Source organism: Nuphar pumila, chromosome 15 (genome assembly GCF_984573655.1).
Source record: "Nuphar pumila chromosome 15, dmNupPumi1.hap1.1, whole genome shotgun sequence".
Taxonomy (NCBI): Eukaryota; Viridiplantae; Streptophyta; class Magnoliopsida; order Nymphaeales; family Nymphaeaceae; genus Nuphar; species Nuphar pumila.
Genome location: NC_143263.1, coordinates 65,392,462 through 65,417,962, shown reverse-complemented (window position 1 = coordinate 65,417,962; position 25,501 = coordinate 65,392,462). Strand labels below are relative to the sequence as shown.

Genomic DNA, 25,501 nt, shown 5'->3' with positions numbered 1-25,501 from the left:
AGAATGAATCAGCATTATAAATATCATGAGTCACTTGTTCTCATATTTTCTCCTTTGTTTTTCTAAAATCTCACGAATGGTGAAACACGAATGGCACGTGCACCATTTCGTAAGAGGTAAATTAATCCTAAGTTGATGATTTACATCAACGGCCATAGTCGGGATGTAAACAAGACTTAGTATTTTTATCTTTTACGAAATAACACTGGATCCACACGGGATCCGTTTTCAAAATTCATCATATTTTCCTTAAATATTTTCTTCTTTTATCAGAATTTAACTTAAAATTAACTCAAAATATATACCAATGGCCATAGTCAGGGTATATTGAGGGTTAATTTCATTTTAAATTCTATAAAAGCACCAAATGTGTTTCATTCTTCACCTGAATTTAAATATAGATTATTATATAATACATTCAATGACCATAGTCAAGGATGTATTATATTTTCAATCTTATTTTAACTCATCTAAAGAACGAAATAGCTTTTCAAAATCTAATTTCAAAAATTTAAATTCATTCATCATTTAGGATAGAATTGCATCATATTTTTAAAATTCTTTTTCATAAATCCAAGTGATTCTTTCCTTCATTTCAAATTTCTCAAAAAGATTCAAGAATTCAATTTCAAGGTCCCATTTGACTTTGAAACTTCAGAATCATCTTGTATTTCAAATTCCAAATTCTATCTCAAATTCAAAGTACAATTTCAACTTTGAAATCCATCTGTATATTCAAGGTTCAATTTCTAAAATTCATTTTTCCAAATTCAATTCAAATTTAGAAATTCTTGATTCATCCTCTAAATTTCAGATTCAAACTTCAAATTCAAAGTCCAAATTTGACTTTGAAATTCATATCCCAAGTTCAAAAATTCTCAAATCAAATTTTAAAATTCCAAATCCAAAGTTAGATCCTAAATCCAACTTGGGTCCAGATTTCCAAGTACAAATCCCCACTTTTTTTTTGATCTCAAATCTAGATCAAAAACCCATTCTAGGATCCATGATTCAACATTCAAATTGGATCTCAGACTTCAGATCCAATTCCCCTTTAGGATCCAGAATTCAACTCTACTTTGGATCTCAGACTTCAGATCCAATTTCTTTATAGGATCCAGAACCAATTTCACTTTGGATCTTAGACTTCAGACCTAATTTCCTTGTAGGATCCAGAACCAATTTCACCTTGGATCTCAGACTTCAGATCCAAATCCATCCGGAACCCAATTCTACTTTGGATCTTAGACTTCTGATCCAAGTCCATCTTAGGATCCAGAATCCAATTTTATCTCGGATCTCAGATCTTAGATCTTAAATCCATCTTCAGATCCACTCCATTTTAGGGTCCAGAACCCAAGTCCATCTTGATTTCTAAATCTTGGATCCCCTTCTGTCTAGGATCCGGAATCCAATTCCAATTCTAGATTTCAATTCCATTTTCGGATCTAATCTGAATCTCTTAAATCCATTTCCGTTCTTAAATACCATTTGATTTCTCAGATCCATTCTAAATTTCAAAACCTCAAAAATCTAAATTCCATTCCATATCAAGTATTCAGTTCTTTTTCTAAATTTAAGTTCAAAATTCAAAAGTCCATTTCCGACTTTGAAACTTCATTTTCCTTTCATTTTTCAAAAACTTCAAATCATTCTTCGTCAAAATCAAGATTTATTCTCCCAACTCTAATTTACTTCAAAAACTTAGGACTTCTCTGATCTATCTCAAGTTCTAAAGTTAGATTCAACCATTTCTTCACTCTCTTATCAAATTCATCTCAGAAGCACTTGGAAATTTCAAAAACATCTTTTCAAAAGAAGCATACATCTTTTCATCGCACAAGCATGATTCTTTGTGCATTTAGAGTTAGAATAAATTCTTATATTATATTTAGGCAAAGCAAAAGGCATAGATCCGATCCTTGGTTCGATTACCCCTGTTAAGGCGCCAGGAACGGTCGAACCTCGTACCGATGAGCGAATCCCGTCTCTTCATTTTCCCGCAATATTTTAAAAAACGGAGGCGAGTAATTTTCTAAATGTTTTCAAATAAAGATCAAGTGAGACTACGCAAAATAGTTCCTCTTCCCTCTTTCTTTCTTTCTTTTCTCTTCTCTTTCTCTTTTCTTTCTTTTATTCTTCTCCCTTCAAAAAGGAGGAGAATAGAGGTTAGAAAAGGAAAAGAGAAGGAAGAGAGAGAAACCACAAGAGAGGAAAAATTTTGCGATGATCACACCATTCCATTCTAGGATCCAGAATCCAATTATACTTCGGATCTCAGACTTCAGATCCAATTCCTCTTTAGGATCCAGAGTCCAAATTCCAATTTTTCAGATCCAATTCCCCTTTAGGATCCAGACCCCTATTTCACTTTTGGATCTTAGACTTCAGATCCAGTTCCATTTTAGGATCCAGAATCCAACTCTACATTGGGTCTCAGACTTCAGATCCACTCCATTTTAATATCCAGAACCCAAGTCCATCTTAGATTCCAAATCTCGGATCCCATTCTGTTTAGGATCAGGAATCCAATTCCAATTCTAGATTTCAATTCCATTTCTATTCTTAAATACCATTTAATTTTCTCAGATCCATTCTAAATTGCAAACTTCAAGCTCTAAATTTAATTCCATCTCAAGTATTCATTTTCTTTCCTAAATTCAAGTTCAAAATTCAAAGTCCATTTCCGACTTTGAAATTTCATTTCCTTTCATTTCAAAACTTGAAATCATTCTTTCTCAAAATCAAGATCTATCCTTCCAATCCTGATTTATTTCAAAAACTTAGAACTTCTCTGATCTATCTCAAGTTCTAAAGTTAGAATCAAACATTTCTTCACTCCCTTACCAAGTTCATCTTAGAATACTTGGAAATTTCTAAATCAATTTTCAAAAGAGCATACATCCCTGCATTGCACAAGTATGATTCTTTGTGCATTTAGATCTTCTAGAGTTAGAATAAATTCTTCGATTATATTTAGGCAAAGCAAAAGGCATAGATTCGATCCTTGGTTCGATTACCCCTGGTAAAGGCGCCAGGAATGGTCGAACCTCGTAGCGACGAGCGAATCCCGTCTCTCCATTTTTCCGCAATATTTTCAAAAATGGAGGCGAGTTAAATTTCTAAATGCTTTCAAATTAAGGTCAAGTGAGACCGCGCAAAATAGTTCCTCTTCTCTCTTTCTTTCCTTCTTTCCTCTTCTCTCTTTCTTTTCTTTCTTTTATTTTTCTCCCTTCAAAAAGGAGGAAAATAGAGGTTAGAAAAGGAAAAGAGAAGGAAGAGAGAGAAACAAGAGAATAGGAAAATTTTTGCGATGATCATAGATTTGGCAATCGTGATGGGACTCGTCTTCGTCCGGTCGAATTTGTGCCTTTGCTTTGCTTTTATATAATCTAAGTCTTTATTCTAACATATGTCAGCTACATTTCCATGCAAACCTTAGGAGCCTAGACTCTGTCCTAAAGCTGACATCATTGCATATAGGATCTAAGTATGGTTTGGTAGGACCATATTGAGGAGATTATCCATGTTCACATTAGACTTAGGTCTTAAATACAACTCTCCTCAATTTTAGGGATTGAATGCAAAACAATGTATGCAAGTGTATGCTTCTCTTTATTTTAATCTATCTCTTTAGGACTTGCATTAGAGCCTTCTGGTTTTATTGCATGTTGATCATATTTTGAAAACATCCCTACCTATATTGTCACGGTCTTCACGTTGCTGGGCTGTCTCACTGAACCATAGTTCGGGAGAGAGCCTCACAACTGGACCACTTATTTGGGTTCGCGCCCCCTACCACGTACCTAAGGGACATAGTCTGAGGTATATCGGTAGGTGCTCAAGGATGTTGGGAAGCCTTTACCTTAGAACCGGAGAGATATCTTATATGCCACGTACTTCGAGCTTCGGCTTGAGTATATCGGCGTATCTTGATTGAAATCAGATGATATAAATCTTAGAGTTCGGATTAAGGTCCTATCAGCCATTTCAAATATTGCATATAGAGTCAGCTTTAGGGAGTGTTGTTTGCACATCCTTGCTTGTGTATCTATGATTGTGTGATATTTTTATTTTTCAAAAACCCTGGGTATATATTTTAAAAGAAAAAAATTTCCTTTGTTTTTGAAACCCAGGTGTATTTTTTCTCTTCTTCTTCTTCTTCTTCTTCTAAAAATTTCTTCAAAAATCCTTCTGATCCTGCCTGCAAGTTCTTCGAAATTTTAAACCTTTACCATTTATTTTCAAATTTCATTTTTTCTCTTATTTTCTTTTGATTTTATGTTCTTGTTTATATTTTCATAAATATCTCTTTCCGTCAAGAGATATCCTTTTCAAAATGATATTTTCTTTCATATTTTTTTTTGTTACTCTCCCTCGTAGAGTAAACAAAGCAATTGTCACAAATTTCGTGACGACTCAATCCCTAGTAATGGGATACAATTGTTTAGATTTCAACCTAAATCCTTCCTCTTGTCAAAACTTCTCTAAGAAGTTTCTTTGGTCTAAAAACCTCCACTTTTCCTCCACAGAGAGTTCTGATATTTCAAAAATGGTCACGACAAGAGGGAAAAAAAAAACAGTTCCTCAACTCAGCGACAGTGAGGCGGAGGAGATAAGCTCTCCTAAATCAGTCAGGGGACAAGGTCAGAACAAGAAGGATGACATCGACCCCGCTATGTATGATATGTTCCAAAAGATGATGGCAAGGATGATGTCAGAGCAAGCCGAGGCCAAGCTGAAAGAGACAGTTCCTAAAAGCAAGTTGAGGAAGAAGCATGTAAAGAAGCAAGTCAGAATCATCAGGAAGAAGGTACAGCCGAACACTACTTCCGAAGAATCAGAGTCAGTCGAGGAAGAGTCAGAAGAGGAAGAGCAGATTGTCTACAAACAGAATCCTCCGAGACAGTCTGTAAAGATAGTTGCGGAAGAGCCCGAATCTGTCAACAAGCCCAAGTTTGGGGCTCCAGCAGAGGACCTGATGAGTAAACAGATGAAGGAGATGAATCGAGCGATTAAGGACATTCAAGCCAAGGGTAAGGGCAAGCAGACCTATACTGGCGAAGATTTTTACGATGGTCTAGATGGGGATGATAACCTGGAGAATCTTCCTCGCAAGTTTCTCAAATTTGATGGGACTGGCAACCCTAAAGCCCACTTGGCCACATTTTATGCAGAGTGCAGTCGTTTCAGAAAAGACAACAGGGCTCTGTTCATCTGTTTCTCCGCAGTCTGGAGGGTGTAGCAGCCAGATGGTATGCTGATCATGTGAATCCTATCGAACTACGAGAGTTCAATAAGGTAGTAAATCTGTTCATCGAGCGCTTCTTATTCAACACTGAAGCCTCACCTACATTAAATCATCTTTACAACCTGAAGCAAGGAGAGAATGAAAGAGCAGGTGATTTCATTCACAGGTGGAGAAGCACCTGTAATAAGATGAAGGTACCCATTCCTGAGGAGCACGCATTGCAGGTGATCCTCAACAATTTCTCTCAGCCCATAAGGAGCCTCATCGCCACTTCCCCGGCGAAATCCTTCATCAAGTTGATTGAGCGAGCTGAATGGCTCGAAGCAGGAATAGAAAGCGGACTTTACGAGGACACGCCTCTGGTCAAGAATGTCCAAGACCAGAAGAAGAAGGTGCAGTTTGCTCATTCAGTTGATACCTCTTGCAATAACCTTGGCAGCAGCAGTAAAGGAAACAAGAACAACAGTGGCAGTGGTCCGAGATTAGATCAAGGCAAGGGGTAGAAGGAGAGAGCGTATAAGAACAATGACAAGCCACTTCCAATTGGTATCCAACAGAAAGGGAATCTTCAAGAGAATCCCAAGTACATCAAGTGGGAGAAAGATCGAGTCTTCACTCCTTTAGATCAAACTATGGAAGCAATTCTGGATTACCTGTTAAAGCACGGGATGATCAAACTCCCTAAAATAGCGGATCCTCCCGTAATCTTGGGAAAGTTCAAAGACCAATTCTGCAAGTACCACAGGGCAACGGGGCATGACACAGAGCACTGTTTTGTCCTCAAGCACATGATACAAGACTGCATTGACAGAAGTGAGCTGATAGAGGACGAGGAAGAAAAGCAGCCAGCAGTCCTGACAGAACCATTCTCGAACCACTCAAAGAATTGATAAAGCCAAAGTTTTTGTTTGCTTTCGTCTCTTTTTGTCAGTTGTCTTGTAGGGGCTAGTCAGCCCAGTCTTCTATGAGTCTTTTTCCTTTTCAAATTCTTGTAAATATTCAGTTGTTATCAGACCTTTGCTTATCAAATGAAATGTTAATTTCCTTTATATCTTTTCTTTTCTTTTTTGCCCTACTGGGGCATTTTAATTCCCGTTCTTTTTCAGAATGCGAGGCAATCCTGACATCATTCATGAGAGAAATGATATTACCTATGAGAGCTTTTTCAAAATCATGAAATTTTAAAAATCTTCATTATGACCAAGGAGTTCAAATATTCCTTGGTCTAACCTTTGACAAAAAATCAACCCTCGTGTTGATCATATCTTCAAAAATAAGTTTTTCAAACCATTATATTGAAAGATCAACCCTTGTGTTGGTCTTATCTTCCAAAATGAATTTTAAACTTTTATATTCAAAGATCAATCCTTATGTTGATCTTATCTGTCAAAATGGATTTTAAATCTTTATATTCAAAGATCAACCTTTGTGTTGGTCTTATCTTTCAAAATGGATTTCAAATCTTTATAGATCAACCCTTATCTTTCAAAGTGGATTTCAAAACCTTTATATTCAAAGATCAATCATTGTATTGATCTTATCTTCCAAAATGGATTTCAAATCTTTTTATTCAAAAGATCAACCCTTGCATTGGTCTTATCCTCTAAAATTGATCTCAAAACTTTTCAAAGATCAACCCAGGCATTGTTCTTATCTTCCAAAATGGGCTATAAATCATCATATTCAAAAAAATCAATCATTGCATTGGTCTTATCTTCCAAAAATGGGTTTTAAATCATTATATTCAAAAATTGACCCTGTGTTAGTCTTGTCTTCCAAGATTGGTTTTTAAGCATTACCTTCAAAGATCAACCCTTGTATTGATCTTATTATCAATTTCGAACTGTTATTTTTAGAAATCAGATCTATTGTTGATCTTCTTCTTCAAAATTAGGTATTTAAAACCATTGCCTTCGAAAATTAACCCTCATGATGATCTCTCATGTTTGATTTAAAGGATCAGATCTCGCACTGATCATTCTTCTTGTGGTGGATTTTCTTCCCCCAAAATGATTTCTCATTTAATCTTTTAAATAAACATTTTCCTTCCAAGATCCCATATGCAGGCAGGATCAGAAAAACTCTTTTATTCTCAAATCTTATAAATCTTCAGTTAATTTTGATATCTTTATCAGTTTCATTCATTTTATTCATATTTTTATCAAGTTTAGGTCAATTTTATCAAGTTTTATCAAATTTTCCTCAATTCCATTAAAATTTTATCAAATTTCTCTACCCTTTCAGGTTAAGGGACAAACCTGATGCCTCTTTCCCATGAGGTATTTCCTTTTATTTTGATCCCCCTTAGGTTAAGGGATAAACCTGACCCTCGTTGTCCGAGGTGTTCCCATTCAGGATAAGGGAAAATCCTGAAACCCCTCGTAGGAGCCATAACGCTACCTATGAGGATTCTTTTGTAAATACAAGTTTCGTAAACCTTCATTTGATTTTCTAAATTTATATCAATTTTCCTTCATTCAATTTTTCTTAAATTCTATTCTTTTTCCCATTCAGGATAAGGGATAATCCTGAGACCCCTCGTAGGAGCAATAACACTACCTATGAGGATTCTTTTGTAAATACAAGTTTCGTAAACCTTCATTTGATTTTCTAAATTTATATCAATTTTTCTTCATTTTAATTCCTTAAATTCGTTTTCCCATTCAGGATAAGGGAAAATCTTGAGACCCCTTGTAGGAGCAACAACACTACCTATAAGGATTCTTTTGTAAATACAAGTTTTGTTAATCTTTATTGATTTTCTAGATTTATATCAATTTGCCTTCGCTAAATTTTCTTAAATTCTATTCTTTTCCCATTCAGGATAAGGGATAATCCTGAAACCCCTCGTAGGAGCCACAACGCTACCTATGAGGATTCTTTTGTAAATACAAGTTTTGTTAATCTTTGTTGATTTTCTAGATTTATATCAATTTTTCTTCATTAAATCTCTTTAAATTCTATTCTTTTTCCCATTCAGGCTAAGGGAAAATCCTGAAACCCCTCGTAGGAGCAATAACACTACCTATGAGGACTCTTTTGTAAATACAAGTTTTGTCAATCTTTTGTTGATTTTCTAGATTTATATCAATTTCCCATTTAATCTCTTTAAATTCTATTCTTTTTTCCCATTCAGGATAAGGGATAATCCTGAAGATCACTCATAGGGGCAACCATGCTACTTGTGAGAATTCTCTTACAAAAATAAAATCAAATTTTTCTCAAATGTTCTACATTTTTTTCAAAGTTCTATATCCTTTTGTCTTCTCAAAGTTTATCCTTTTTATATCCCCCGTCACATACCTGGTCCATCTAAATCATAGATCATAAATTCTAAATCTTGTCATATCCCTTCTAAATTCAAGTCTCAGGTTATCTCTTCATAAAATCTTCTATTTTCCCTTCAGGTTAAGGGATAAACCTGAATCATTCTTTTCCTAAATTATCATCAAATATATATTCCATTTCCCCTTCAGGATAAGGGATAATCCTGAAAACCCGGCCATTCTTCTTGCTTTGATCTCTAAATATCTTAAATAGGCCGATCTCCTTCCTGACTCTCAGTTGGAAAACCTAGTGCTCGCACTGTTTATTTTGCTAAAGATTTTAAATCTAAAGATCAAGTTCAGTCCTCGTACTGGTTGTCTTTCAAAAGTCTCAATCTTAAATCAGGTCGTTAAATGATTAAATAAAATGTCCCAGCTACTTTGCTGGTCGTTAAATGATTAAATGAAATGTCCCAGCTACTTCGCTGGTCGTTAAATGATTAAATGAAATGTCCCAGCTACTTCGCTGGTCGTTAAATGATTAAATAAAATGTCCCAGCTACTTCGTTGGTCGTTAAATGATTAAATGAAATGTCCCAGCTACTTCGCTGGTCGTTAAATGATTAAATGAAAGGTCCCAGCTACTTCGCTGGTCGTTAAATGATTAAATGAAACGTCCCAGCTACTTCGCTGGTCGTTAAATGAAAGGTTCTAGCTCCTTCGCTGGTCGCTAAATGAAAGGTCCCAGTTTTACTGGTCAGAATGTCCAAAATCATAAATTGCAACTAAAGGTCGTATCAAAATCTATATTGAGTAAATATTTCACATAGAAGTCATGAAAAATTTGCCAATTTGCTAAAAGTATCTGTTGATTCCAATATTCTTACTGCACAAAAGAATTACCTCAGATTACCTCTAGTATTTTTCTTCATAAAAGGTGAAACTTTTTGCGAAAAAGAGGTAAAATTCGAATCTTTTTCCTGTTGATCAACCAAAAGGATGAAAGAAATATCCTCGGTATGATTAGTGAAATAAATATTCAATGATGTTGAAAAGCCAGAAACGAATTGATATTGATCATAGCTTTGACGCATGTTTAAAGATGATTTTCTGGCAATCAGACAGTGGAAATATCCTAAGCAATAAAAAGAATCCACTCAATCCATATCTCCTTATCCATTTTAAAGCTATAATCAAATATCTGCAAAAGGGATCTCTCAATTGTCGTCAAGATGAAGGCGAATTAAGCGAGTAGACCCCCGGGGCCAAAGAAGATTTGGATCATCTACCGAGATGAAGGAGTTTGTGAAGGATCCTTCCAGGGAAAGTTCAGATCACCGTCGAGATGAAGGCGAGTGTGACGAACCTACCGACAAACCTTAAATGATATTTGATTTCAGCTATCATCTAAAGACCTTTGAGCCAATATCATATATAATCCCTGAGAAAATGAAGGATCGGAACATCTCCAAGATGAAGGAGTTTGTGACGTACCCTTCCCTGAAAAAGAGAGAAAAGTCAGGAAGATCCAAAATGAAGGATGATGTAAATATCCGAAAAAGCTCAACGACTCAAAAAGAGTGCAAGAAGATCATCATGAGAAAACACTTAGATATCAAACTACCTAAATTGCCAGAAATCATCTTTTCTTATGTAAAATATCTTTTATCAATGTCTTTTCACTACCTGCTTTTATGAAATTGAGAATATTTCTTCTCTTCTTATATCAAAGGAAATGGATAGCTTCCTTGAAGAAAATCATCAGTGCTAAAATTTTGAATTTGACTCTTAAAACCAAGAAGTTAACCTCGTTGGAGGAAATACTCTAGGTAAAAGAGGGGATATCTTTGCACACATATACACATTTTTCAAGCGTTGAAGTCAACTATAAATTTATCTTATTGGCAAAATTTTCTAGATATTCTAAGAATGAAATAAGTAGTCAATATCCATTTTTGATGCAACCTAGCGTTGTTCATATCTTTTAGAAGAGTTACCCCATTCAGTTGAAGTATCTCTCCTGTCCCATCACGGTTTCGAGAAATCCGTATGTTTGTTCCCACTCAGGTTAAGGGTCAAAACCTGTACTCCCGGCGAGAGGTCATTAAATTCAAAAGCTGATCTAGTCTCAGCAATGAGACGCCCAAGTTCATCCCTTTTTCAAAGCTTCAGGGAACCCTATTTCCTTCCCCCCTTTCGCAAACACCTTTCGGATTTGTTTGTCCAAACTCCGAAGGTCCCATTCTGGTCTCTTCACTCGAGGATTCCGTATGGTCGTCCCCTTCAGGTTAAGGGTTAAACCTGAACCTCGCCCCTTGAGGTATCTTCCTTTTCAGGTTTTGGTTAAACCTGAGTCTCATTCCAATGAGTTTCCCTCGTTTCGACGAGGTGTCTTCCTCCAGTCCCATCATGGTTCTTCCCATCGAGGAATTCATGCTTTGTATATCCATCCAGAATAAAATCCTACTTGAGCTTCATCTCATGAGACGTTTTCTCAAAAATGTCCCATCAAAGTCCTCATATATTTCTTTCCCCATTCAGGTTATTTTGATATATCTTTGTCCCATCCAGGTTAAGGGCTAAACTTGAGTCCTTTCAAAACATTGATCTTGTCTCGCCCACGAGACTTGATCTAAATTCTTATCTTTCATCATTTCGGGATCTTCGCCCAAAGTCCCACCACGATTTCCTCATCTCTATCATTCAATCATATCATTTTCGAAGATTTCGTCCTCCCAAAGCCATTCAAGGATAAAGTTTTAAATCTGAAAAACCATGTCTTTTAAATCAAATTCTTCCACACCCTGTTCAGATCTGCTGACTGGGGCATTTTTTTTTTCAAAATTTGGAGTGTTTTCTTTGCCACTAAGCTCGGCTTTCAACCAGCTTAGTAGCAAAGAGGGGCATCTGTGAACACCCCAAATTTTTTTAAAAATCTTTTAAATATTCCCTTCTTGCCCCTAAATTCATTTTTTTGAGCAAAAAATCTAAATTCCAGTTCTTTTCTCAAGCTTTACTGAAATTAAATTCATTTTAAATTGATTTTGGATCCGGATCCATTGTCCAGATCCAAAATTGAGTCTCATTGTCCAAATTTTAAGAAAATACCAAAAATAGTTTTTAAACTAGCTCGGACAGTCCATCCGACATCCGTTTGGATCCATCACATTGTATTTCTCAATTCGAGTGTCAAAAACTCAGACATTTTCTCGAAACCTGGGTCCACACCCATTTTCTGAAGAAATTTTCTCAAAATAGCCTTGAACTCTCAGAAAAATTTTCTCTTGTAAATACTTTGCAAAAATACAAAAAAATTAGTGTCCAATCTTTGTTTTCTCGTAAAGTCTTAAATTTCTCTTCCAAAAATACAAAAAAATGAAAAATAATTGGAAAAATCACGAGACAAACAAATGAGTTTTTACTAAAAACCTCGTTTTCTTTTGGAAAAAAACACTTTTGTGAAAATCTCTTTTTGTGGGAGCCCCCTCTTTGTAAAAATCCTAAAAACAAAGGGCCCCTTTCATAAATTTCTTTTTAGGGTTTCTATAGAAAACCTTCGTAAGAAAAGAGGGGAGGCGGCGCCTCTCTCCCTCTCTCAGTCTCCCTCTTTCACTCTGGAAACCCTCAGCCGAGCCCTCCATGTCTCCTCTCCTCAAACCCCCTTTTTCGGCCACCCATCACTAACAACTCTACCTTCTCTCCACCCTCAACCCTCCATCGCCAACAAACCCCCTTCTCGCACGAACCCTCCAGAGCAAAACCCCATATGCGACTCCTCCACCGCTGATCGCCACAACCGTCGCTCCCATTATCAACCCTCGATCTCCAACTTCCTCCATGGCCTTCCTTTCCTCCAGCCTCTATATAAGCAAACCACATGGGCCTTCTTCAGGGGGGTTTTCTTCATCAGCACTCTCCTTCTACGTATCAAGAACTGTTCGCCCCTCTGAAATCATCAAAGAAACACCCATTTGCTCTGGTGCCTTTATTAGACATTTGTTTTTCTGCTCCCGGCCAACCAAGGGAATCTCTCTCGAAGCCGAACAAGTAAGCATTCTCTTCTTTCGATCTTCATATAATATCCATTATTTTCCCTTCATTCCCAAATTTTTTTTATTAAATGCATGATTTACAGGGTCGATCCGCATATAGCGAGATCGACCTGTATATTACGACATCAACGGAATCCTCAGATTCCAATATTTCTCTTGTTTTGCAATTTTACATGATTTCTATGCTTTGATTTCCTATTTTGTATTTCTTAATTAAGTTTGAGACCCACGTTTCATCCATTTTTTTTTATATCATTGTCCCCCACAACATATCTCTGTTTTCGCTTAAATCCTCAGCATCCTCCCTTTTAAATTCTTTATCATGGTCCATCCCCTTTCCTCTCTTCTTCTTTTTTTTTTTGTTGTTTTCATTATTTTGCATTCTGTTAAAGCACTCTTCGTGGTGATTGATTTGCCGATAGCCAAATCAATCCACATACGTGCGATAGCTAATGGAACATACATCTTTCGACATTTTAGTTTAATTTATTTTCATCTTTGAGCATTTGTTGTATGTTAGATTCAGCAGTTTCTTATTGTTCCATGAATTTGTAATATGTTTTCTAAGTCTATTAACTGTTGTTTGACATCGGTTCTGCAGTTATTTTCTTTCCATTTCGTTTATAGCATCGCAAATCCTTTCCCTGTTCGTTGATATGCTTTTAAACTTGTTGAATTCCCATTTGGTATCTTCGTCCTGTTATGTGGTAGTAGCAATTGAGTTTCTGCATTTAACTGTCTATTCATTTCTCTTTCTATATGTGTTTCTTTCATGCATCTGTTCATTTTTACAGCATATATTCCTATATTGTTTTGATTACTTGACATCCTCTGTTATGTTCAACATATCTCAAGTAACGTTTTAATCCATGGTCGGATCTGATCTGACGACGGATTCAATCATCAAAGGCTCAGTAATTTCTGCTCTGTTCGTTGATTAATATGCAAGTCTCAGATCCAGCCTGCTGCAAAAGGAAAAAAAAATTTTAGGGGTTGAATTTATGGCAAAACCCAATGTCGGGTTCTATGCTGGCGTCAGATTGGGATTTGTCAAGGAGACTTCGATCAATGCCTTCAAATCCCCATGAACACACTGATCCTTGGCCCGTGTGAAAGCCCAGAAAATCATGGAGACAGAAGAATTATCTGCATAAGATGCTATTAAAGGTTCGTTCAGCAAAAAAAAGAGAGGAGAAACTCGTGGTATGGGAGCTGGATGCAATCTGAAGACCCACGAGAGGAGACAAAAATGGGCTGGCAAATCATACAAAAGAGCCGATTCTGAAATGCATGGAATAAACCTTTTGCAGGCTCTTCACATGCTAAAGGAATGGTTCTGGAGAAAATTGGATTTGAAGCCAAACAACCTAACTCTGCTATTAAAAAATATGCTAGAATTCAGTTAATCAGGAATGGGAAGAAGACTGCTGCCTTTGTTTCCAACGATGGTCGCTTGAACTTCACTGAGGAAAATATGGGTTTCTCGTCATATTACACAGGATTGCGTCAACTCCCTTGACCACTTCAGTTCATTATATTTTCATTTTCACTCATCTGTTTAGTTTGAATTGCAATTGAATCAATATAAGATTTTCTTTAGCTCTTTTCTTGGATTGACTGCTTAAGTACAGGAATGTATTAATCAGAGTTATAAGAAACTGAATTGATGATTATTGCAGGGTGAATTATTGATTGCTGGATTCGGATGGAAAGAGCATGCTGTCGGAGATATTCCTGGGGTCAGATTTAAAGTGGTGAAGGTACCTTGTATATCTTTGTTTTCCCCCTTCAAGGAAAAGAAGGAAAAACCAAGGTCTTGAGTCGGCCTTGTTTGTCATTTCTTTATGTGTGAAATTTGCATTCAGATCTTGTTACTGTATAAATCTATCATTTGTGGAATAGCTAGTTTGGCAGTCTTGCTATCAAATTCTTCCCTTTTGTTATCATTTTAAACCTTACATTTCTGGAATAGTGAGCTTTTAGCAGTTCTGCTATTTAGAGATTGTGTTTTCATATAATTAGATGTGGAGTTCTGTATCTCATGATTGAGCAGGCGTATGTGTGTGTGAAATTTTTGTTTTCATATAGTCAGATGTGAAATCTTATTCGATTATCGATTGGCTAAGGCCTTTATTTAAATATCAATAAAAAAAAAGGGGCACCGGAGATAAGGTGGTCTGATTTTTAGGAAATGAAAGTATCAATGTGATTTTACTCAGAATTCTTTTGAGTAGCAAAAACATATAACCTGCGGACAAGTGTCCTGCCACCCTGTAGTTGGATTAAATTTTTTTTTTCTTGGGGTTAAGGTAAACCCCAATCTGTGATAAATAAATAAAAAAATATAAAAATATCTGTGGAATTAACAAAGACATGTATTGGTCTGTAAAGGGGATTGCGCCAAAAATCATATCATTTGTGTTGATGTGATTCCACTATTATTTTACAAGATTGTAGTTATATTTACTATAAAATGTAAGATACTCGTGCCTGCAACCTAGTTGCCATAAGAGATTTTTTTTTTTGTCGAATTCCACCATTTAGCTAAGTATATTTTCCTTTATATGTTGTTGTTCTTTTCATAAGCTGTTCAAGTATCCATTACTCGAAACCCTCCTGTGGTAATATTTGTCTATACCCTTCCTATCCTACTGGTCATATGTAATCCTCGTCTTATACGTTGAGTTCTCCATTAGTCTTTTGCGAATGTTCCAGCCGAAATGCAGAAGATTACCTCTACTCCTGGTAAGCATTTTTCTGCCAAGCAAAAGCCAAAGAAAAGGAGGAAGTGTTGTTTCCTGAGCCTTTTTGTTTCCAGTTTCAAGTGCAGAGGGTGCCATTCCCACCACATTAATGTATTGGCAGGGATTTTGTGGACCGAATGGGTCTCCTCTGTTGCAACCTTCGACTCCTACAACACTCCACTTCAACCTCACACACAACAACAAAATTTTTATCTGTTCAGCTACCTTCATTTCACAACCCACTTTCATCTTCAGCTCCACCTGCACCTTCACACATGTACAAAACCTATCCCAGATATTTGTGCATACTCCACCACTCATTAGATATAAGTTTTTCCATTTAGAGGGTATAGGTGTATTCTAACTAACTTAGGATATCATCCATATTTTCTAAAAAGCTTACCTTAGGTTCATTACTGTTTCAGGATATTATATTTAGGATGTTATATGTATATTCTAATATTCAACATGTGATCCTAAAATATAGAATTCGTCATTTACTTCACACTTCTTTTTCTTTAGTGTGCAAGATATGCGAATGAATATTTCATTGATTGTATCTTAGGTTTAAAACGATATTATGTGGATTGCTCCCCATATACATCAGGTGCTAGCTTGGAATTTTGCAGGGATTAGGTAGAAATTGCTTTCTTTCCCTTTTAGTTTAGGAGTTGGATCTTAATTTGTAATAGTTAGACCATAAATGAGAATATTTTCATTCCTACATTAGATTAGAATGTATGAGCATACATATCTTATAAATTGTTCATTTTCATCTCATTTTACCTTTTATTTCAAATTCTCACAATGGTGAAACACGAATGGCACGTGCACCATTTCGTAAGAGGTAATTGATCCTAAGTCGATGATCCACATCAATGGCCATAGTCAGGGTGTGGATAAAAACTTAGGATTTTTATCTTTTACGAAATAACACTGGATCCACACTGGATCCATTTTCAAAATTCATCATATTTCCTTAAATATTTTCTCCTTTTATTAGAATTCAACTTAAAATTGACTTAAAATATATACCAATGTCCATAGTCAGGGTATATTGAGAGTTAATTTCATTCTAAATTCTATAAAAGCACCAAATGTATTTTATTCTTCTCTTTAATTTAAATATAGATTATTATATAATACATTCAATGACCATAGTCAAGGATGTATTATATCTTCAATCTTATTTTGATTCATTTAAAGAATGAAATAGCTTTTCAAAATCCAATTTCAAATTATTTGAATTCATTCATCATTTAGGATAGAACTGCATCATGTTTTCAAAATTCCTTTTTCAAAGCTCCAAGTAATGTAAATATTTTTCTCAAATCTATCTTCAATCCTTATCAAATCCAATTCATCCTTTTCATTTTCAAGTTCAATTTCATTTCCAATCTCAAAGTTCAATTTAACTTTGAGATTTCAAAGTCATTTTTATTCAAATTCAAAACAGATTTCAAAGTTCAAATTGATTTTAAAATCCCAAATTCATTTTATATTCAAAACTCCAACCAAATCCAAAGTTCAAATTAACTTTGAGATTCTCTTCATCTTCTAAAATTCAAATTCAAAATTCAAAGTCTAACTTGACTTTGAAATTCATTTGTATATTCAAGATTCAATTCCTAAATTTCATTCAAACTTAGAAATATGGATTCATCTTCTAAATTCCAGATTCAAGCTTCAAAGTCCAATTTGACTTTGAAATTCATTTGCATATTCAAAATTCAAATTCTCAAATCAATTTTGGAAATTCCAAATCCAAAATCGGGTCAACTTGGATCTAGTCTTCTAAATACAATGCTACTTTGGATCTCAGACTTCAGATCCATTTCATTCTAGGATCTAGAATCCAATTATACTTCGGATCTCAGACTTCAGATCCAATTCCTCTTTAGGATCCAGAGTCCAAATTCCACTTTTTCAGATCCAATTCCCCTTAAGGATCCAGACCCCAATTTCACTTTGGATCTTAGACTTCAGATCCAGTTCCATTTTAGGATCCAGAATCCAACTCTACATTGGGTCTCAGACTTCAGATCCACTCCATTTTAAGATCCAGAACCCAAGTCCATCTTAGATTCCAAATCTCGGATCCCATTCTGTTTAGGATCCGGAATCCAATTCCAATTCTAGATTTCAATTCCATTTCTATTCTTAAATACCATTTAATTTTCTCAGATCCATTCCATTCTAGGATCCAGAATCCAATAATACTTCAGATCTCAGACTTCAGATCCAATTCCTCTTTAGGATCCAGAGTCCAAATTCCACTTTTTCAAATCCAATTCCCCTTTAGGATCCAGACCCCAATTTCACTTTGGATCTTAGACTTCAGATCCAGTTCCATTTTAGGATCTAGAATCCAACTCTACATTGGGTCTCAGACTTTAGATCCACTCCATTTTAAGATCCAGAACCCAAGTCCATCTTAGATTCCAAATCTCAGATCCCATTCTGTTTAGGATCAGGAATCCAATTCCAATTCTAGATTTCAATTCCATTTCTATTCTTAAATACCATTTAATTTTCTCAGATCCATTCTAAATTGCAAACTTCAAGCTCTAAATTCAATTCCATCTCAAGTATTCATTTTCTTTCCTAAATTCAAGTTCAAAATTCAAAGTCCATTTTCGACTTTGAAATTTCATTTCCTTTCATTTCAAAACTTGAAATCATTCTTTCTCAAAATCAAGATCTATCCTTCCAATCCTGATTTATTTCAAAAACTTAGAACTTCTCTGATCTATCTCAAGTTCTAAAGTTAGATTCAAACATTTCTTCACTCCCTTACCAAGTTCATCTTAGAATACTTGGAAATTTCTAAATCAATTTTCAAAAGAGCATACATTCCTGCATTGCACAAGTATGATTCTTTGTGCATTTAGATCTTCTAGAGTTAGAATAAATTCTTCGATTATATTTAGGCAAAGCAAAAGGCATAGATTCGATCCTTGGTTCGATTACCTCTGGTAAAGGCGCCAGGAACGGTCGAACCTCGTACCGACGAGCGAATCCCGTCTCTCCATTTTCCTGCAATATTTTAAAAAACGGAGGCGAGTTAAATTTCTAAATGCTTTCAAATTAAGGTCAAGTGAGACCGCGCAAAATAGTTCATCTTCTCTCTTTGTTTCCTTCTTTCCTCTTCTCTCTTTCTTTTCTTTCTTTTATTTTTCTTCCTTCAAAAAGGAGGAAAATAGAGGTTAGAAAAGGAAAAGAGAAGGAAGAGAGAGAAACAAGAGAATAGGAAAAATTTTGCGATGATCACAGTGGGAAATGAGAATTTTGATCAGGTCTCGTGGGTGAGACAAGATACTCTTATTGGAATGATTCAGGTTTAGCCCTTATCCTGGATGGGACAAAGATACATCAAGATGAATCAGATGAGGAAAGGAATACATGAGGACCTTGATGGGACATTTTTGGAAAAGGCCTTGTGAAATGAAGCTCGAATATGATCCTTTCTTGGAGGAATATATGAAGCATGGGTTCTTTGATGGGAAGAACCATGGTGGGGCTGGAAGAAAACATCTTGTCAAAAATGAGAAATCTCATTGGAATGTGACTCAGGTTTAACCCAAACCTGCAAGGAAGATACCTCGCGAAGCGAGGTTCCGGGTTAACTCTTAATCTTGATAGGAAATCTACCATATGGGTTTCTCAGAAATGGAGAAAGCACGATGGGACCTTTGGAATTTGGACGAACAAATCCGAGAGGGGTTTTTGCGAAAGGAGGAAATATAGAGTCCCTAAAGCTTTGAAAAGGGGAAGAAATTAGGTGTCTCATTGCTGAGACTGAAATAGCTTTTGAAATTAAATGATCTTTCGCAAATGGTTCAGGTTTGACCCTTATCCTGAGTGGGAGAAATCTACCATACAGGTTTCTCAAAAATGGAGAAAGCACGATGGGACCTTCGGAATTTGGATGAACAAATCCGAGAGGGGTTTTTGCGAAAGGTGGAAATATAGAGTCCCTAAAGCTTTGAAAAGGGGAAGAAATTGGGCGTCTCATTGCTGAGACTGAAATAGCTTTTGAAATTAAATGATCTTTCGCAAATGGTTCAGGTTTGACCCTTATCCTGAGTGGGGGAAATCTACCATACAGGTTTCTCAAAAATGGAGAAAGCATGATGGGACCTTCGGAATTTGGATGAACAAATCCGAAAGGGGTTTTTGCGAAAAGAGGAAATATAGAGTCCCTAAAGCTTTGAAAAGGGGAAGAAATTGGGCGTCTCATTGCTGAGACTGAAATAGCTTTTGAAATTAAATGATCTTTCGCAAATGGTTCAGGTTTGACCCTTATCCTGAGTGGGTTATCCATACGGGATTCTTCCTTGAGAAAACCGTGATGGGACAGGAAGAGATACTTCCTTCAGAGGCAACTCTTTTTTGGGAAATATAAACAATGTTAGGTTGCATCAAAATGGATATTGAATGTTTATTTTATTCTTGGAATAGCTAGAAAATTTTGCCAATAAGATAAAATCATAGTAGATTCAAACGCTTCTAAATGTGCATGTATGTGCAAAGATATTCCCTCTTTTACTTAGAGTATTTCCTCCAATGAGGTTAACTCCTCAGTTCTAAGAGTCAAATTCAAAATTTTAGCACTGATGATTTTCTTCAAGGAAGCTATCCATTTCCCTGATATGAGAATAAAAGAAATATTCTTAATTTCATAAAAGCAGGAAATGAAGAGATATTGATAAAAGAGTTTTGCATGAGAAAAGATGACTTCTGGCAACTTTGGCAGTTTGATATCTGGGTGTTTTCCCTACGATGATCTTTTTGCACTCTTTTTTTTTGAGTCATTTGGGCTTTCTCCGTTTTTCACGTCATCCTTCATTTGGATGTCCTGACTTCTTCTCTCTTTTTCAGGGAAGGGTACGTCACAAACTCCTTCATCTTGGAGATGTTCTGATCCTTCTTTTATCTCAGGGATTCTATATGATATTGGCTCAAAAAGGTCTTTTAGATGTAGCTGAAATCAAATATCTTTTAGGGTTTGTCGGTAGGTTCATCGCATCTGCCTTCATCTCGACAGTGATCCGAACTTTCCCTGGAAGAATCCGTCACAAACTCCGTCATCTTGGAGATGTTTCAAATCTTCTTTGGCCTTGGGGGTCTACTCGCTTAATTCGCCTTCATCTTGACGACAATTGAGAGATCCCTTTTGCGGATATTTGATTGCAGCTTAGAAAATGAGAAGATATGGATTAAGTGGATTCTTTTGTAGCTCAGGATATTCCCACTGCCTGATTGCCAGAAAGTCATTTTAAAACATGCGCCATAGCCAAGATCAATATCAATTTGTTTCTGGCTTTTCAACATCATTGAAGATTTCTTTCATTGATCATATCGAGGACATTTCTTACATTCTTTTGGTTGATCAACAAGAAAAGATTTGAATTTTACCTCTTTTTCGCAAAAAGTTTCACCTTTTGGAAGGAAATACAGGAGGTAATCTGAGAGAATTCTTTTTGTGGAGTAAGAATATTTAGAATCAATAAATGCTTTTAGCAAATTGGCAAGGTTTTCATGAATTCTTTGTGAAATAATCATTCAATATAGATTTTGATGAGACTTGAGTTGCAATCTTTTGATTTTAAAAATACATGACCAGCAAAAGCTGGAACCTTTGAAATACCCGACCAGCGAAAGCTGGAACGTTTGAAATACATGACCAGCAAAAAGCTGGAACATTTGAAATACATGACCAGCGAAAGATGGAACGTTTGAAATACCTGACCAGCAAAAGCTGGGACATTTGAAATACATGACCAGAAAAAGCTAGATCTTTTGGAAATACATCAGATTTAAGTCAGATCTTGAATTTTGTCGAAAGGAAAGAATTTGATCAGAACACTGAATTTCAGAAGGTTACCGATGCGAGGATCGGATTTTCTAAATGAGCTCAACATATGATTGAAAATTTTGAGGAATAAACAATGCGAGGACTGGGTTGTGAAGATGAGCTAAGAAAGGTAAAATTTGATGAGAGATTCTGAATTCAATGGACCGTCACATCCTAACTGCGTGGTGGTCTGTTTTCAGGATTTATCTCCTTATCCTGAACTGGGAAGGAAGGAAAGAAATACCTCGTTAGCAGGAGGTATCAGGCTTATCCCTTAACCTGAAGGGAAAGAAGAAATGATGGATTTCCAATGCGAGGATTGGATTCAAAAGGAAGTCCTAATCGAAACTCAGAACTTTGACTGAAAATAATAGAAGAAAAATCCGAGATGGAACTCGGATTTCCAAAGGAATAAAGGATTTCCAATGCGAGGATTGGATTCAAAAGGAAGTCCTGGTCGGAACTCAGAACTTCGACTAAAAATAATAGAAGAAAAATCTGAGCTGGAACTCTGATTTCCAAAGGAATGAAGGATTTTCAATGCGAGGATTGGATTCAAAAGGAAGTCCTGGTCGGAACTCAGAACTTCGACTGAAAATAATAGAAGAAAAACCCGAGTTGGAACTCGGATTTTCAAAGGAATTTCCAATGCGAGGATTGGATTCAAAAGGAAGTCCTGGTCGGAACTCAGAACTTTGACTGAAAATAATAGAAGAAAAACCCGAGTTGGAACTCGGATTTTCAAAGGAATTTCCAATGCGAGGATTGGATTCAAAAGGAAGACCTGGTCGGAACTCAGAACTTCGAACGAAAGAATAAAGGGAGAAGCCCGAGTGAAAACTCGGGTTTATGACAAGAGATTGAGTTTTGGAAATTTTGCCAGTGCGAGGACCAGACCTAGGATTGAGAATGACCATTTAGGGGACTGAATGATCTGATGGCACCTTATCTTGATTGGGGAGGAAATAAAATTTAAAAGAACAAATGAGAAGAGATAGAAATTGATGGGAGATTTAACGAAAGAGAAGAATCAAGGAAATTTTATGAAAATTATCTTTGTAAAAGAATTCTGACAGGTAGCATTGTTGCTCCTATGAGGGGTTTCAGGATTATCCCTTATCCTGAATGGGAAAGGAATAAAATTTAGGCAAAAATTGATGAAAAAGCTTTTGATAAAGAATTGGAAGAATCAAAATTTAATTAAGAAATAAAATTGATAAAATTTGGATGAAGAAAAAGATTTAACAGAGATTAACAAAGCTTTAAAAGAAAAAGATATTCAAGACTATCCCTTATCCTGAAGAAAGAAGGACCTCGTAGGATGAGGTTTCAGGTTTATCCCTTAACCTGAAAGGGGGGAGGCAAAGAAGAAAAAAAAAAAGAAGGAAAAAGAAATACCTCATGGGAAAGAGGCATCAGGTTTATCCCTTAACCTGAAAGGGTAGAGAAAGAAAAGAAGGCAAAAGAAATACCTCATGGGAAAAGAGGCATCAGGTTTATCCCTTAACCTGAAAGGGTAATTTTTGAAATAAGAGTTAATAAGAATTAAAAAAATGGATGAATAATAAAAATGAATAAAGTTGATAAAACTGAAAAAGATGGATAAACAAAAGATTGATAAAAGTTGAGAAAAAGAGTTTGATCCTGCCTGCGTGTGGGATCTTTTAAAATGAGAGAAGATGATGAGAAAATCATTTTGGAAAGAAGGTTTAACCACGAGGGCTAATCTTTGAAAGGGGATCATTCATGAGAGATCATCATGAGGGTTAATTTTTTGAAGCAATGATTTGAAAATCAATTTGTAGAAAATATGATCAACCCGAGGGTTGATATTGGAATGCAATGATTCAAAATCAATTTTTAGAAAATATGATCAACACAAAGGTTGATCTTTGAATGCAATGATTTGAAATCAATTTTTAGAAAACATAATCAACACCAGGATTGATCTTTGAATGCAATAAAATCGAATTTTTGGAAAATGAGATTATCACAAGGGTTGATCTTTGAATGCAAATGATTTGAAATCAAATTTTAGGAAAATATGATCAACACAAGGGTTGATTTTTTAATGTATTATTCGAAATTAATCTTTTTAGAAAATATGATCAACACGAGGGTTGATCTTTGAATGTAATGAAATCAATTTTTTTGAAAAATGAGATCAACACAAGGGATTGATCTTTGAATGAAATGAAATCAAATTTTTTTTGGAAAATGAGATCAATACAAGGGATTGATCTTTGAATGAAATGAAATCAAATTTTTGGAAAATGAGATCAATACAAGGGATTGATCTTTGAATGTAATGATTTGAAAACCAAATTTTTAGAAAATATGATCAACGCAAGGGTTGACCTATGAAATGCAATGGCTTAAAAGACCAATTTTGGAAGATATGATCAACACAAGGGTTGATTTTTAAAATGCAATAATTCGAAATCAATATGATCAACACAGGGGTCGATCTTTGAAATGCAATGATTCAAAATCAATATGATCAACACAAGGGTTGATCTTTAAAATGTAATGGTTCGAAGACCGAATTTTTTAGAAAATATTATCAACACAAGGGTTGATTTTTTTTTTTTGAAATGCAATAATTCGAAATCAATTTTCAGAAAATATGATCAACACAAGGGTTGATCTTTGAAATGCAATGTTTTGAAATCAATATGATCAACACAGGGGTCGATCTTTGAAATGCAATGATTCAAAATCAATATGATCAACACAAGGGTTGATTTTTTTTTTTTTTTTTGAAATGCAATAATTCGAAATCAATTTTCAGAAAATATGATCAACACAAGGGTTGATCTTTGAAATGCAATGTTTTGAAATCAATTTGTAGAAAAAATATGATCAACACGAGGGTTGACCTTTGAAAAAAATAGGTTGTAATAGAATATTTGAACTAGAATTTTCATGATTTTTGAAAGACCCTCATAGGTAATATCATTTCTTTCATGAATGATGTCAGGATTGTCCCATATTTTTGAAAAAGAAAAAGAATTTAATTCCCCAATATAGCAAAAAGAAGGAAGTATTGAATATCAAAAGATATAAAGAAAATCGACATTTCATTGATAAGCAAAAGTTGATGACAGAACTGAATATTTACAAGTATTTTAACTAGAAATAAATCACAAAGACTGGGCTGACTTGCCCCTACAAAGCGACTGACAGAAAGGGATGAAAGCGAAAAACTCTTGGTATTTTCAACTCTCTGAGTAGTATGGAAATGGTTCGGGCGGAACTGCAGTCTGCTCTTCTCCTTCCTCTGGCACTAGAAGCTCCTTGTCAATGTAGTCCTACACAATGTTTTTGAGGACGAAGCAGCGCTCCGTGTCATGCCCCCTTGCTCGATGAAACTTGCAGAAGCGATCTTTCCATTTCCCCTTTGGTGACAAAGGGATCATCCTGCTTTGGGAGTTTGATCATGCCTTTCTCGAGCAGGTATTGGAGAACTTCTTCGATTGGCTGGCCTAGGGGGGTAAGCTCGCGATCATAACCCCAGCCCTCATGCTTTGCTTTCTTCGGTTTGCTTGATTTCCACTGAGTACTGACTCCTGCCTGATAACTGGACTGAGCTTGCATGTTTAGGAGATCTGGATGCCTTTCTTCTTCGTTTTTGACAAAGAGATTCTTATCAAGGCAGTCTTGAACTATATTCTTGAAGGTGAAGCAATGCTCAGTGTCATGCCCTGTTACTTGATGGTATCTGCAGAACTGGTCTATATGTTTTCCCATGACTATGGAAGGGCTGGCGGCTTTTGGGAGCCTGAGTAATCCGCTAGACAACATGTATTCGAGGATTTTGTCAAGCGGCTCATCTAAAGGAGTGAAATCTCGATCCTTGCTCCAATCCTTACGCTTTGGTTCTTCTTGCTTCTTGCCTTTTTGCTGAGGACTGTATTGAACAGGTCTATCACGGTTTTTGCAATATTTCCCAATCTGGCTTTTATACTCTCTCAAGTTGCTGCCCTGGTTGTCTTGATTGCTGACCCTATTGGCTTTAGAGTTTCCTGCGCGGATGTGGCTGTGTTCAGTCATGGAGAAAGTGACGGTTGCCTTTCCTTCTGTGGGAGCTTTTTCGCAACTAGCTTCAGCTTGCTCAGATAATATCTCCACCATCATCTTTTTGAATAATTGATATATCGCAGGATCGATCTCACTTTTGCTGTCCTGAACTCCCTTTCTGACAGATTTTTGAGAATCCATTCCTTACTCTCTCCGCTTGTAACTGGGATGTTAGAGCAGTGTGATCTCTGAGCTTTGCCCGACTTAACTGATAGTGTTGATGCTCTCTGTGGATTATAAATGGGTCTTTT

The 25,501-nt window shown here is 35.9% G+C and overlaps 1 protein-coding gene and 1 pseudogene across 2 annotated transcripts in view; one reads left to right on the top strand and one right to left on the bottom strand.

The window, feature by feature from the left end:
- Nucleotides 1-25,501, bottom strand: part of LOC149815479 (nifU-like protein 4, mitochondrial) — a 317,157-nt gene that overhangs the window by 51,799 nt on the left and 239,857 nt on the right. The gene's annotated exons all lie outside the window — the stretch shown is intronic.
- On the top strand, nucleotides 13,766-14,389 carry LOC149815480 (small ribosomal subunit protein uS12-like; annotated as a pseudogene).